The 14,083-nt window shown below is 40.3% G+C and overlaps 1 protein-coding gene across 11 annotated transcripts in view; it reads right to left on the bottom strand.

The window, feature by feature from the left end:
* TNIK (TRAF2 and NCK interacting kinase) overlaps nucleotides 1-14,083 on the bottom strand; it is a 411,284-nt gene that overhangs the window by 176,229 nt on the left and 220,972 nt on the right. Inside the window, exon 1 of one of the 11 annotated variants that reach the window (XM_059920523.1) lies at nucleotides 2,973-3,046. The exons of the other annotated variants lie outside the window; for them this stretch is intronic. The gene's annotated coding sequence lies outside the window, so the exon portion shown is untranslated. Of the gene's footprint in view, nucleotides 1-2,972; nucleotides 3,047-14,083 lie in introns of those variants that run through there. 11 annotated transcript variants of the gene reach the window in all.

A 14,083-nucleotide genomic window follows, 5' to 3' on the forward strand; every position in this document is an offset into this window, starting at 1 on the left:
CTTCACTCTCTTATAGGTGTTGACCCTGAGAGTACCTCCCAAAACACTTCCTACAAACACATCTCTGCCCTGAGAATCTGTTTCCTAGGGAACTCAATCAAAGACTCATCTATCTATTTATCTATCATCCTTCTATCTTCCTACCTACCTACCTATCTGTATTCTCAGTGTTAGTGTAAAATAATATTTCTTACTATGGGGTGGAAGTTTTTAGAAAAACTCTGACCTAAAGGATGAATAGAAAAAACTAGGTCAAGCACTGGGAAATATATCCCAGATAAAGGGAACAACATGTTCAAAAGTCCTGTGGTGTAGTTGCTTGAGCATCTGAGTAACTGAAAGCAGTCCAGTATGGCTGGAGTAGACAGTACATATCTAGTGAGTCCATGCAGGGCCTCACAGGCCACTCTGAGGAGTTCTATCTTTATCTTAAGACCAATGGGCAGCCACTGAAGGGTTTGAAGCAAGAATGTAGGGTCATCAAGTTTTCATTTTGAAAAAATCACTTTGGATGCAGGGCAGGGAATAGAGGAAACTTGAAAAGATAATGGAAGAATAACACAGTACTGCTTGGTAATTCATTTGAGAGCTAATGGCAACTTGGACTAGGATGGAAATAATGGAGAAGGTGAGAGGTAGAGAGAGTCCAGAGATATTCAGGAGGTCAAATCAACAAGACTTGGGGATGGATGGGATATATATTTACCCCCATGTTTTCCAGAGTGCTTGACACAGCAGGGATTCAATAAACATTTGCGAAATAATGGACTGAATGAAGTAGTGACCTTTGAGGGTCGTATTCAGGTTCTTGGTCAATACCATCCATATGTCCACATCAGTTTCTTCCATTCCCCTCCCCTCCCCCCACCAACACACACACACACACACACACACACACACACACACACACACATTTTTATCCAGCCACAAAGTGTACAGGAGCAGATGAGGTGGGGTTGTAAGTAGGGATTACAATCATTTCACTGTTAAATAAATCAGAAGATGATTTTAGTGGATGAAGTTCCCTTAAACTCTATAGAGAGGCCAATTTACTTCCCCTCTGCAGAGATCACAGAGAAACTAGAAATTGGTCTTAGCTTTCCCTCTGAGAGTGAAGATGAACTCTGATTTTCCACTCACAGTTAAGATTAAAGCATAGTTAAGATACCTATCTGAACATCTTCAGGAATGCTACCATTCTTTGGTAGAACATGTCTTGAGGCAAAGAGGTAGACAAGACAACTTTATGAGAAGACTTTGTAAATCCTTATGATCAAGGAACAAGAATGTTCACAAAATATGCTTGGCACGGTGTCTGCTTCTAGAGTTTCCCCAGGTTAACGGGGCCTCTATTTTTCCTTGGCCTGCATGTGCCATTCATCTGAGGCTTAAAAAATCCTCCTGCCCACACAGACAGAGCTGTGATCCAGCCCTCACTGCTCCCAGACTGTGGCAAAGATGAAGCAAGGTATCCATACAGGACAGTTCCCAAGCAACAGCTCTCCATCTCAACGCCACTCACTGTGAATTCCTCTGCTTGGCACCTCCGAGAAGCAGAAAATTGATTGTTTTCAAGATTGTTCGGGGCTGGGCCAACTGAGAATTGCGGCTTGCTCACAGACACAGGGCAGGGAAGAAAAGACTGTGTCTCATTTTTCTTTGTCAGAAACTAGCATTCCTCTGTCTTCATGGCTGCCAGTTTGGCTCAGTTTATAAAAATCAAAATGGATGATTAAAAGAAAAAAATCGAACAGTCACAATTTTTAGCAGACAATAGTTAATGTATGCAGGGTCCGTGGCAGGGAGCCTGTTGCCTGTACCGAGGAAAGGCGTACACAGCTGAAGTGACAGCAGTGACGAGCAGACAGGCTGTGGGGTGAGGAGAGCTCAAAAAAGTAGCAGAACCAGTCTCTTGGCTATGGCCTTAAGCCAAGAACACACTGCCCAATAACCTCTCTCAACCCCCCAAATGAGCACAAAACAGAAGATCTTACTGGCTCTCATCTAATGTATGCCACAGAATTACCACAATCACATTTGTGGCTTTTGTACATTAACTTCTGGCAGGATAAAGCCCCCTAGATATGAGGGTTCAAAGGCTGGGCATAGAATATTTGCATGCAACCAGCTCCCGGGGCCTCCCCAGTAGTCTACCTCTTCCCACCCAGCATGACAGCCTTCCCTGTCCCCCAGGTCCAGGTGGCACGTGAGGATATGCATGGCACTTAAAAGCCCTGGTTCCTGGACACCAGTCTAGGATGAAGTCTTCACCCAACTTCAGTAAAAGGAGAAAAATAAGAACCTCATGACAAAGTTTTCCAGAAAGCCACAAGTATTCAACTTAAGCAGGCTTCTTAGGATTTTTGGCATTAAAATGTCCATTAATTACAGGTTCTCAATTGTTTAAAAGTAAAAGTAAACAACCCTATGTTGGTTCCCAATAGTTATTTTTGTTTTTCATTGGGGTGGCAGGGTGAGATTTTAGTGCTCTATGAAAGTTGAGAGTCAGGCACAGGTGTTTTAGAACACATGGGTACAGTATGGTAGAAACACTAGGAATCCCCTTAAGATACAAATATGGGCTGTTCTTGACGCTGTCCGTAAAAGGTTAAACGTAACAATGTATACGGTGCTCAACAGCTTACAATAAATAACCCATGTGAATGCTATGGAGACCAATTTCTCTTTCCTCGTTAGTCTCTAAGGCCACTGGACCTGAAGTCCATCAGGCAGGGCTCCTACACGCTAGAACCGAAAGTGAAAGCTCCTCAGAGCCTTGGGTCTGTTTAATCCTCTGACATCGTCAAGGACAGCATCTCACAAAGAGTAGGTGCTAAATCACACTGGGAAACATGAACTTTCTAGGACTAGTGGACCCTGTAAGCTGCCTCCAACCACAGTGAAGAGAGATTCCAGTGACCCATCACGGCTTCATCTGGGAGCAGCTTGATAGAACTGGGGGAAATGCCTACTTTAAGAGGGGCAGGAGGAGAGACTGTAAGAATGGCTCGCGGTCTGGGGACTGGAGGAAGACGCCACTTGGTCCGATGTGAGTATTTTGCTCAAGAAGGTTTCGCTTTTGCTCTTTCCCAAGTGTGAACGCCCACACCGGGCCGTGGAGTAATCCTGGATACCTGAGGACACCTTAGCGTTCTGCGTTTCAGAATCTCGCAGTTTACCTGAGGAAGAGAAAGGTATGACAGGAGAGAAGCAAGGCCCAGATGCTGCCCTGCTACAGTTCTTCCATCTCTGCCCCCGCTTTTCCTGAAAGAGTACTAACCCTAGGCAGGACAGATCCAACCTCTTGGGGAAGGGCAGCTCATTTTTTTAGATTTCCAATCAATAGCTCCCTCTCTACGGACTATTTTACGAGGCAACTCTGTCTTCCCCTGAGGACCTCTGGTAGATCCCACCTCCCAGCTGCAGATTAAGAAGATATATTGTGTCTTCCTTCCAGGCCTTGCATAGGTTTGTCAATTACAGCCCCCGCCCCTGTGGTCAGATTTACAACCACGTGGTCGGGAGTGGGCGGGGTTGGCGTTGCACCACGAGGCACCAACAGGCACGGGGGCAGAGATAAATAATAATAATAAAAAGACAGTACTGCATTTCATTTCACCTAATTTATGGCTTTCATAGGAAACAAACCAGTCCACCCACAGCGCCATCTGGGTCACTTAGAACGTCTGTGCAGCAGCAAGAGCGGTTCTGGAAGCTCAGAGCTGTGCGGAAAGAGAAAGGACCGCACCGAGGTGGAGAGAAAAACAAAGGCAAAGGACCACAGCGTTCCCAGACATCATTCTTGGGGCGGCAGGAACACAAATAGGGACCCATTTGACTCTTCATCAGGGCTGTTGGTGCATAAACCCTCTCCCACAGTGTCCTCCAACCTCCAGAAGTTTTAATTAAAACAAAGGAAGTGTCAGCAGAAGAAGCACTGGAATATAATTAGGGCCCACCAAATCTAAAGTAATACGGGGAAAAAAAGACTAGTAATAAGAGGGAAGCTTTCATGTTCTCACTGAATCCCTGCTCTGTTGCTGACACAAAAATCAATTTCAATAGGCTTTAGTTGTATCTGAGCAGGAACGCAGGCGACAGATGAAATGTAGCGAGCAATTTACTGGAGTCATAATGATTTCCATGAAAGGAAGGCTACAATGAGTGCTCTCAACCAAATGCTTCCTCTGTAAGAACTCTGCAAGAATATGTGTGTGTGCGCGTGCGCGCGTGTGCATATAGATGTAGATGGGGGTCAAGGGTGGGGATTTTTAATAGTTATCTATGCTTTAGCCTAAAAGAAAAAAAAAACCCTCTTTACCTCACACCTTTTAAGGGCCAATTTTAGCCCCACCCCAGGTGATACGTGTGGATGCCTGGAGACATTTTTTGACGGTCACCAGTGTTCAGTGCTGCTACCGATATCTAGTGGGTAGAGGCCAGAGACGGTAACCTTCTACAGTGTACAGGACATTTCCCACCCCCAACAAAGAATTATTGGGCTCCCATTGTCAACGGGGCCAAGACTGACAAACCCCGATGTAAAAGAATTTGACACTTAATAGGTGCTCAATGAATGCTGAATTCTGGTAAATGTCATAGCCCCCAGAGGCACTAAGGTTACAAAGATCAAAAGATAAGGCCCTGCCCTCTGGGATCTCCAGTGGAGGTGGGGAGGAGTGGAGATGTCACTCTTCTTTCTTTGCTTAGCAGTACTTACAAATGAGGGGCATATTTCTCAAATTCCAACATCCAAGGCCTTTTAGAACACAGGTAATACCCGATAGCCTGTGAAGCCACGCTCCGTCCGGCTTCTGTGTGTGTTAGGAGGCCAATTCTAAAATCTTCACTGTCTCCCAATGAAGCAGCATTTTCTAAATTTCAAAAAACAACTGATAAAGTAATATTGGGGCTAAATAAAATTTGGTTTATATTTAAAATTTGGACACAGAAGTATAATTTTTGCTAATTACATTAATTTTGGAAAGAATATCCTATTTTCATTTCTCAACAACGGTTAGATCTTCTCAACACTCCATAGTGTGTGTGTGTGTGTTCTTTCCCTCTTCTCCAATGTTTAGTTATAGTTTTTAACTATTGGCAGCTCAATTCAGGAATACATTATTTTGTTTGATTAAAACAGAATTCATGATGAAACTTGATGCTTAAATATAAAGGTCAACTATATAAGGATAAAGATATTTGCCTTTATCCAACATAGGTTCTTCAAATGAAGGGATGTAGGCATCTTGCAGTTGTTGTAAGTGATCTGTTTCCAAGAAATGAGGAAAGCAGATTTCCTTTTTTTAAAAGAAAGAATAAGATGAGCAACATTATTCTCTATTAATGACACCGTTCACCCATTTTAGGCAACTGGGGATTCAAGAGCTCAAGTTTCTTGAAAGTGGCCAAAGAAAAACATCCCAAATATGGATCCAGCACAGTGTATGAAATGGTTATGTCATTGTCATGGTTCCACATGCAACAGCAGAGGACCCAGATCTCTGCAAAGGCTAAAACCTCTCTCCTGCCAATGGATGTCTTCTGTGTCAGCAACACAGATTGCATTAGCAACTATGCTTTCCAAGCAAAGGCAAATCATTTTTTAGGTAGGAGGGCAAGAGGACAAAAATGACATTTGAAAACTGAAAGCCTTTTATAAATGCAGGAAGGCTCTTACATACTTATAATCTTTCAAAGTGGTGGTCAACACGGACTACAGCAATTTGTCAGCAAACGCATCCATCCCTGGGACGCAAGCTGCTGGGAGGAACTGCTCATGTGCCTCTCAGAAGCCTCCACCCTCCCTCCAGGACAATAATGCTGGGCGAAAGATGACGACACCTGAGAAAGAAAGAGGGCTCTTAAGTAAATATGATGTGCCGCAGGATCTGGGCAGGTCACTGACTAGTTAATAAGTGCATTGATTTGCAGCTAAATTTAGCTGCGATCCAACTGTGACCTGTCAGGTAGCTTCCTCTCAAGGAGGGTGAGGTTCCCCTGACTCCAGTGAAATTCTTCTCTCCCACCACAGTTTCATGCTTCCAGCCTAGACTGATCAGGGATTGTGAGAAGGACAAGGAGAGCATCTGGCTGACTTTTTGACCAATCTTCTCGTCTCAGGTAGGGATTTCACCTAGTCTCAGAGAAAATCACCAAACTGAGCAGGAGCTTTGAGCACCTGAGAGATGAGTATGGAAGTTAAGAGGAAAAGCTTTGGAGGAGGTGTGAGGAGCCCTTGTACGACTTTCCTGGGTCTAGAATTACTTTTGGTGGATAGTTTCCTTATCTGTGAATTGGGTATAAAATTATTCGCTCGCTAGGTTGTTGTGAGGATTCAATTAATATATATATACACTCGTGGTATAGTGCCTGGGTAAATGATGATGATATTTCAGTGTTGTCAGTGTTACTTAAAAGGTTCTGTTCTGCCCTCCTGCTGTCCGCCTCCCCCGGCCCCCTGACCCAGCCCTGGAACTTTACATTTCCTTCTTGCTCTACTTGCTTCAGATTTTGATTCAAAAGTCATCTTTTCTCAGGAGTCCTTCCCTGGCCATCCTATCTGAAAATTCAGCTCCACCCTAGCTCTTACTATCCTCGTCCCCTGCTTTATTGTCATCGAACAAATGATAAGTTTTATTATTTATTTTGTACATTGGGCAGCTCTCACTCCAGAATGGAGGTGTCTTGAGGGAAGACACTTCTCTTTGTCTTGTTCACTCTCTGTCTTCAGTGGCAGATCAGTGCCTGCACTCAATCAATACTGGCTGTAAGAATGAATCCCCAACCTTGGTGGCAACACTTGTCCAGGTCCCTCTATTCTCATAAAAAAATCCCAGCATCTCTTATTCGGAGGCATAACAACTGATAGAACAAGTACTGTCATCAAATGAGAAAACTGAGGCTCAGAGAAGCAAATTTTTTGCAGGTTGTATTTTCCATTCAGATTGGCCTTGAATAAAAGTAAACCAAGCAAAAATGTATTACTCCTTTTTAATTCTATTTAAAATTCTCGGGCTTCCTTGGTGGCGCAGTGGTTAAGAATCTGCCTGCCAATGCAGGGGACCTGGGTTCGAGCCCTGGTCCGGGAAGATCCCACATGCCGCGGAGCAACTAAGCCCGTGCGCCACAACTACTGAGCCTGCGCTCTAGAGCCCATGAGCCACAACTACTGAGCCCATGTGCCACAACTACTGAGCCCGCGCGCCTAGAGCCCGTGCTCCGCCAACAAGAGAAGCCACTGCAGTGAGAAGCCCATGCACCGCAACGAAGACCCAACGCAGCCAAAAATAAATAAATAAAATAAATAAATTTTAAAAAAAGAAAAACAATTTAAAAAAAATCTCCCTAACGCTAAAGGGTAAAGAATAGAACTATAAAATAAAATGCCTGACAATCAGAGTATATTTTGTCTTGGAAGATTTATTTGTGTAAACGTATATAATTGTTCTATTTAAATATTAGCAACACGGATTGAAAAGTTATATAATATAAGAGTATGGAAACATTACAAAGTATATAAGTGGAGGTGACTGCATCTCCAAATTATATTCCTGCTAGCAGCAGCCAACAGATCAACCTTACAGGTAGAAATTAAGGATGATGTTGTTTGTGCTTTTTGAACCAAAGAGGACACTGGATAAACTTTCCTTGACACACATGTGGAAAGATGGAGCTAGTATATTCACCTAAACCTGTAAGACCTCAATCAGCTAAGGTCACCTGCACAAAAGAATGAAGAATTGCCTTTCCTTCCTCCTCTTCCTCATTTCCAGTTGTGGAATAGGTGTAGGCATATGGCCAAAGATTCAAATATCAAATCTAATTTAAACCTAGTCGCCAGGACCTGATTTCTGTCACCTTGGGCCTTAGGTACTTGCCTACTAGCCAAAATATCAGTATCCATCTGCATTTCTTTGGTATTTAGCCCAGCAGTCTTGCATTTGCAACATTAATGATTTATTTCATCCATGGCTTCTGTCTTCAGTAAGGATGGTAAGAAAATCAAAATGGTGCTCATTTAAGCAAATAACTGAACTCATAGTTTTTATTATTAAAGTGTGACTTATGACATCTCAAGATCTCCTAACCAGAAAAATCTGTCTTAGATTTAGCAAACCATTAAATGATAGTATTTTAATGCCAGTAATAATACAATGTATTAATTTATTAATCATTGATGGACATTCAACAATTTACAGATGCGACCATTGAAAACTACATAAGAACTGTACATACTATGCTTAAAAGGCTTGTACACTTTTTAAAACATTATATTTCTGTTTTTACATGTTTTAATATTCACCTTTTCTCTTTGAGAAAAATACCTTTTAGAAAACAAACTCAGTATCGACGAAAAATCCTCGGAAGATAGTAAATGCAGTGGAACTGAAGGGTAACAGTATATACATTCTATTCAGAATTTGATCAGTTTCCAATTTTTCAATAAGGCTCTAGGCAAATCTCTTTTAACTTTTCATGCATTTTATAAAGAAGGGAAAGAGAAATACTTGCTGTGCCTGTTTTATAGGACAAAAATGCAAACAAGAGCAACCAGATAGAGTGAGTTCTTATGACTCAACTGACTGAGTCAACATTTCATTGTGTTGTTCATGATAACGTCCAATAGAGTTGTCTAACCTTGACAATTTCTGTTCAGGGGTTCACGACATATCACAAATACAATCAGTACAAGATTCCCTTATTAAGCAAAATAAGACCATAAAAAACTTTCCAAAAAGACATCATTTCTATAAATGGAAATGGATTGCAGCACACGTTGGAATGTGGTCAAGTTTTTACAAAGAAAGGTTTTATAAAGGAACTCTACTAATTTCGCATAAAATGGGCATAATAATTATAATAAGTTTAAAAAAAATCTTCTTACCCTAGTCACAGCCACATTGTTACACAACTCCAAGAAACACCAATCCCATTCTTTTCTATATAAATGGAAATTTCCTGGACTTGAACAACATGGCAGCCTGCAATTAAAATTTAAATTCACAGACTACTTACTGAGCACCTGTTATATGTATAAAGTGCTGTGTCAGTCTCTGAATGTCTGAGTCATAATAATCATAATTATTAAAATTATTAAAATTTCTTGCACTAATTTAAGTTCATTTTAATAGAGTTTACTCCTAAAAGAAGATTTATAAAAATATGGTTTTGTTTCCTGTTTGTTTCATTTTCAGAGGCTTCCTCAAGTCATAGCATCTTATTTTGGTGAAGACACCATTAAAAAGAAAATCTCTAATATATGTGGTCCTTACAGGACACAATAATTACCTTAAAGAAAAATAGCAAGAAAGAAATCCACCTTATCTCATTGAGAGAGAACTGTTTTTATTAGATCCAGAATATTCTTTTCTAATTTATTTTGCAAGGTCCTCCAAGGACAACCCTACTGCAGAAAAAAATTGAAGAGGATTGAGATTTGAGAGAGGCTGTCTTTTTTTTTTTTTTAATTAATTAATTAATTAATTAATTTTTGGCTGAGTTGGGTCTTCGTTGCTACGTGTGGGCTTCTCACTGAGGTGGCTTCTCTTGTTGCGAAGCACAGGCTCTAGGCGCGTGGGCTTCAGTAGTTGCAGCACACGGGCTCAGTAGTTGTGGCACACAGACCCAGTTGCTCTGTGGCATGTGGGATCTTCCTGGACCAGGGCTTGAACATGTGTCCCCTGCACTGGCAGGCAGACTCTTAACCACTGTGCCACCAGGGAAGCGCAAGAGAGGCTGTCTTTTAAAGGCCATAATACAATTTTAACTTTGTGCTTAGTCTATACTATTCTCATCAAAGACTTTTTTTACTCAAATAATCAACATTATAATACATTCTCAAATATATTCACTTATCCTGAAAAAACAAAACTTTTCTCAAACAGTTTGATAAATGACAGCAAGGAACTTCCTGCATTTCAGTTTATATTCGCTGGTACAGAATCACTCTCCAGTCTGGTCACATATTATTTCTGCCACAGTTTTAGAGGAAGATGCTATTAAGAAAATATCATATTTTTCAATTTGAAATTTAATCTACCGGCCTGTGTGTTACAAAGGTCAGATGGAAATGAACTTTATGATTGTATTTTATTAATCGAGACACCTCTATTTGATATATTTCACTTACTTGAAAAATTAATTCAATGGCAGTAAGATAACAACAACTTACTGGTTCTCTCTCTATATATCATAGGAACTTGACTAGACTTCAACAAGAGACCTGAAAGTACTATGAGATTATGAAAAAGGAGCAAGGAAGCTACTTAGAAAGATTTGTATAAGTTTGTTAACTATTTTGCACTTAACTGCACTATTAATTATTTATGAACAATTTCTTTCTGGATTACCGATATTCTCAGATACTCTTAGGAAATACAGTATTAAAGCAAATGATTTGGAAAAATGAAGTTGGAATAAGAGGAAACAGGAATTCAGATCTGTTGAAACGTCAACCTCCATTGTGTATAAAGGAGCCAGCGGTGTAGGGATTTGGGTTCTATAAAACAAAGACCTTAGACCTTTACTCTTCAACACTGCACTTAGGTAAAGATGTAATTAATACTAACTCCACAACCTAAATTGAACTTAGAGAAGTTAGAGGTTCCTGTGAGAGTGATCTGAATGATTTGGAGGAAGGTGTCAACACATTCATGATATCACAGGCTAAGGAACAGGCTGAGAAAAATATATAGTAACAGGCATCAACTATATGAATGTCATTAGAGCAGTGGATCACCTTTTATATGAAAAATAAAAGAAATAATAAATTTAACTCATAATTTAAAATTTTAAATTTTCTTATAAAGTAGACTTGATTAAAGGGTCAGAGTTACCTAGGGAGGTGGGGACATCTTTTTAAGATACTTTTACAAAAACAGAATTAGAACCTCAGGATTTTAGCATGATGAAGGTGTTATAGTACTCCATAATGGAAAAGGGGAAACCCAGATTAGGTGTTAAAAATCTGTACAGTGATTTGTTTTTTACAATTTATACATTTCTTTCCCATAGATCATCTCATTTGCTATTGATAACTTTCCTCTGAATACCTACTAATACAAATATGAATAAAACGCTATTTCTTGCCCTCATGGAACTTAAAGTCACAGCTTCCCTACATTATATATTTTTAATATTGTGAATATTTTCATTTAAGGAAACAAACATCAAGTCCTGTGGGAAATGGTAAGAAAAAGAGAATTGGAGGTGGGGAGTAGAAAAGAAGCAGAAGTAGGTGTTTGTATACAGCTGTCTTGAAAACATAAAGGAAGTAAAGGCAAGGAAAACGGGAGAGTGGAACTTCAGGCAGATGGCAAAGAGCGTGAATGAGAGAAAGAAGGCGAGGGAAAGGGAGAGGGAGGGAGGGAGGGAGGCAGGGAAAGAGAGAGGATGTTGCAGAAGAGGGTAATGAACCCATATCAGCCTATTCTGCCACATTCTGGATGTCACGGGACAGAGCAAATCCTGAGCCCTGAGGGAGTTGAGAAATGCATACTAGGATACTCTGAGCTGGACTTGCTTAGATAAACATCATCCAAACTCTTCCCAAGTCAAATAAAAAGGTACTTGTTTGAGACAACAGTGGAAACTAAGATGACTCCACAACTGTGAGTAATAAATTAGATGCCATTGAACACTTGGATTGGAGAAGCAGTCAAAGAAAATGTGTCTACCCTAAATGTAAGACCAGACACTATAAAACTCTTAGAGGAAAACATAAGAAGAACACTCTTTGACATAAATCACAGAAAGATCTTTTTTGACCCACCTCCTAGAGTAATGGAAATAAAAACAAAAACAAACAAATGGGACCTAATGAAACTTAAAAGCTTTTGCACAGCAAAGGAAACTATAAACAAGACGAAAAGACAACGCTCAGAAGGGGAGAAAATATTTGCAAACCAATCAACGGACAAAGGATTAATCTCCAAAATATATAAACAGCTCATGCAGCTCAATATTAAAAAAACAAACAACCCAATCCAAAAATGGGCAGAAGACCTAAATAGACATTTCTCCAAAGAACACATACAATGGCCAAGAGGCACATGAAAAGCTGCTCAACATCACTAATTATTAGAGAAATGCAAATCAAAACTACAATGAGGTATCACCTCACACTGGTTAGAATGGGCATCATCAGAAAATCTACAAACAACAAATGCTGGAGAGGTTGTGGAGAAAAGGGAACCCTCTTGCACTGTTGGTGGGAATGTAAATTGATACAGCCACTATGGAGAACAGTATGGAGGTTCCTTAAAAAACTAAAAATAGAATTACCATATGACCCAGCAATCCCACTACTGGGCATATACCCAGAAAAAACCATAATTCAAAAAGACACATGCACCCCAATGTTCATTGCAGCACTATTTACAATAGCCAGGTCATGGAAGCAACCTAAATGCCCATCGACAGACGAATGGATAAAGAAGATGTGGTACATATATACAATGGAATATTACTCAGCCATTAAAAAGGAACGAAAATGGGTCATTTGTAGAGACGTGGATGCACCTAGAGACTGTCATACAGAGTGAAGTAAGTCAGAAAGAGAAAAACAAATATCGTATATTAACACATATATGTGGAATCAAGAAAAATGGTACAGATGAACCGGTTTGCAGGGCGGAAATAGAGACACAGATGTAGAGAACAAACGTATGGACACCAAAGAGGGAAAGCGGGGTGGGGGGTGGTGGTGGTGTGATGAATTGGGAGATTGGGATTGACATGTATACACTGATATGTATAAAATAGATAACTGTTAAGAACCTGCTATATAAAAAATAAATAAAATTAAATTTAAAAGAACAAAACAACAAAAAAGAAAATGTGTCTTCATATTCACACTTCAAAACAAGACAGATGCTAATTACATCAGTAAAAATACAGGGGCTGGAAATAATAAACAGTATGTGGTCATCATAGATGGTAAGTGAAAAGTATCATTCATAGCTAATACCTACTTAGTGCTTACTATGTCAGGCACTGTTTTAAGCCTTTTACATATCTTAACTCATCATGACCAACTATGAGGTAGGTAGCAGTATTATCCTCATTTTACAGACAAGGAAACTAAGATACAAAGCGGTTACACACCTTGTCCAAAATATCTATTATTTAAGAGATGTAGTTTCTCATTGATGGTCATTTCACTTACTACATTTTCTTTATTGCTTCATTTAATAACCCAAAAATATTTCACAGGGCTTTCAGGAGTTTACTTGCAACCTTAGTCTTTCTAGCACTAGTTACTCTCTCAAGATTTGGGGTTTTCAGCTATGATTTCTCAAAATGGAGTTTTCAGAAACTCTCAGCTTGAGAAACTGATATTATGATGGACAGATGCCCAAATATTTCACAGAATCGGAGCCAGAGCAGACAACACAGATTGGGCTGGACAGGAATGGTAGCAAAGTTAAGACTTTAATTCAGTCCTAAAGGATCAAAGGGACTAGATCAGGAGAAAGACAGGGAAGGACATTTAAGGCACTGAACACAGGTATTGGTCAAAGTATTAGGAAGAGCCAGAATCTGTGTATGGCTGTGACAACATATGTGTATGGAAAACAGCAGGAAATACGGTTGGAGAAATAGACAGGGTCCTAATCAAGAAGAACTTCCCACGCCATACTAAAGAGTATGACATTAAAGGGTTTATGCTGGGAGTCACAGAACCAGATTGGATTCCAGAAAGGACACACTGTCACTGTCTTCCACATCCCATCCTCACCTCCTCACACACCACCATCAGCTCCAGGACTCAGTTCATCCACCCTCTAGCATGATTTGGAGACTATTAAACCAGTCAGGATCTGAAACACAGTCTGTGGCAGAGAGAAGAGAATGGATCCAAGGGATAAATAAGAAGTAGAATCAACAGGACTTTTATACAGGAAGGTGCTGACATTTCTGGTGTGTGTATCTGGGTGCATCAGGGTACCACTCCTTGAGACAGAAGACTCATAGGAAAACATGAAGAGGGGAGGCGTGACTTCAGCCTGAAACATACAAGGTTTCAGGGGCTTGATGAACACCAGACTCATGTGCCCACTAGGCAGCCAGTAAGGAGGCT

The sequence above is a fragment of the Balaenoptera ricei genome, chromosome 4, assembly GCF_028023285.1.
Source record: "Balaenoptera ricei isolate mBalRic1 chromosome 4, mBalRic1.hap2, whole genome shotgun sequence".
NCBI lineage: Eukaryota > Metazoa > Chordata > Mammalia > Artiodactyla > Balaenopteridae > Balaenoptera > Balaenoptera ricei.